Raw genomic sequence first — 2,529 nt, 5'->3', positions numbered from 1 at the left:
TAGTTAGTTGTTTTCACAAATCAGTTGCCTCTAAGGATAATGAGATCAGCACATTCCAAGGGTTCTTCTATAACACTATTTAAGGAATGTACCTACCAGATGAATGCCCTCTGAATACAATGATGGGGACTTCATCAAGCAGAAACTAAACATCTACTTTCATTTGCTCTTAGGATATACTCCCTTCACAACTTGGAAAAAGGGAATATTATAGGATTAGCTGGACCTCTGTGTTTAGTAAGTATTCTGATATTACTGAATATTCATGTATATATTAGTAGATGGTAGTGATAAAGAAGGGAATTTTGAATGGCTGTGAACATACTAAGTTAAGGAAAAGAGCATTTGAAAGTGTTTTGCAGCAAACTTTACATCATATATGTGATACAGAGGAAATTCTGATCATGTTCAGCCTGTTGACATTGAACAGTGCCCATCTGGGAACATTCAATTAACAGTTAAGCTTAACAACAACAAAAAAATAATAAAAAAATAAAAAAAAAATCAACCTGTTGCTTTCATTTTTTTATTGACAGTATAGCCAGAGCTATTGAAAGAATTTATTGGACTCTATCAAATTAATAAATACAATAATTTAATTGTAGAAGGAAAAAGTCTACTTGGACATTTTAGCAGAAATTGATAGAGGCAAGGGACTCTTGGCATACATTCTACTTGAATATAAGACAGCACAGGAAGAAAATTGTACAGTGCAGGTATGGAAGGTTGAGATTAGGGATTCCGAAGAAAGAAAAGGAAATGTTCTGATTGCTCTTTTGAGGAAAGAACTCTAAGATAATAAAAAATAGGACAAGCAATTGAATAAAGCAATATTAGATAAAGGGAATAAATATTTGGCAACATTTTGACTCTAGCTGCCAATCTGAGATTGGTTACTCTACAAATTTATAAGTTGTAAAAAGTGCCATTGTTACTATGTGAAAGGCAGACTGGATGCCCTAGGCAAGCAAAGGTAAGAATGCTACTGTACAATGGGTGCACCAACCACCAGCACTTGACAAAATAAATGAGATGACTGTAAGATAACCCTAAAGTGGCAAGGAAAAGAGAGTTATAAGCTGAAACAATAAAAGAAAACAGAATGGAGCCACAAGGAGAAGAAAACTTAATAGCACAAGTAACAACAAAGAAACAGGAAGAGTACTTCAGTACTTAAGTTTTAACTTCTAGCCTCCCTTCATTTTTTTCATGTCTAACGAGGCAAAATAATTGGGCAAGGACTACTAAACCAATGAAGTTGATGAAATGGTAACAACTACAGACTGACTTTCTAATCATGATGATCAATACGGTATCATAAATGTTACTAAGAATTTTGTTTCTGCCTCAATAAGGTTCTTCCACGTACTGTTGTCAGTATGGCAGAGTTATTAAATTACTGCACTGACAATTGTGCAACAGTTTTAGGAGGGAGTCATCATAATAGCCTTGAAATGCACATGGTATGAAATGGAGTTTCCTCTAAAGAAAAGGGATGCACGCATATTCAACAAAAGATAAAAGATTTAAAAAGAAAAAAAAAACGATAATGAGGTAGATACATTTTCCTCCTCTTGCTGAACTAGGGCATGAGGCATTTAGGTTAACTGTGGGATAAGTGATGTTGGATAAAGCTGTATAAAGCATGAAGATGGCTAAAGTTTCACCTAAGTTTCTCTTTTCTACCTTAATTTGCTTAAAAAGCACAAACACTTATGCTTGTAATAACTTCCTGAAAGCAAAAGTATGTTCCCTTTTATTACCATAATAAAGCATTTGCCCCTTTGATACAAATGATTTTTACTGTGCTAACAGCTGAACCGGTGGCACAAAGTCGAGATGGTATTTACTGTAGCAAGGTCCTTGTAAATCAAAATCTTGAGGTTTACATAAAAATCTTATTATAAAAAATACAATACCAAGTACAGTGTGAATGGAGCATGGAGCAGTAGTGCTCCCTGCCAGGGCCATGTGGAAGTGGCTTTTGCTACAGTGCTTGCTTAATGGCACAAGTGAAAAGCTGAATAAGGCAAACACTTGAAGAGGCAGTTTTTGTAAACTTCTTGGGTGGGGGGAATTTCCTCTGTTAGGACAGATAGGACTGGGATGGCTAAGATCAGGAGGTGTGACATTTGGCTGCACCTGACATGTCACATCACTGATTGAGACAGTTCCTGCTGAATAAGACCAATTCACTGGCTTTAGGAGAGCAAGTGAGGTTATCAATGTAGTCTTCTGCCTTTCCTGTTACAGTGTGCAGCATCCAGCTGGTACCCACCTTTGGAAGAAATCACCTCCATAATCTTCCTAAGTGAAAAGATACAAAATAAGCTAAGTCATTAGAAAAGATCCCTTAGCTTAAAGCTCCTTAAGAACCCTACATCAATTTCTAAATAACTTTGTTAGTGGTGTATAGCTCAACACAAATGCTTTAACTAGAATATGTATTCCCACCCATTTGGTACCTAATAGTAAATTGTAATGACACTTGAAAACAAATTGATCTTGTTGAGGAATTTTGGCCTCTTC

Source organism: Spermophilus citellus (assembly GCF_964194105.1).
Source record: "Spermophilus citellus genome assembly, contig: SCAFFOLD_180, whole genome shotgun sequence".
Lineage (NCBI taxonomy): Eukaryota > Metazoa > Chordata > Mammalia > Rodentia > Sciuridae > Spermophilus > Spermophilus citellus.
This window is presented reverse-complemented; position numbering follows the sequence as displayed.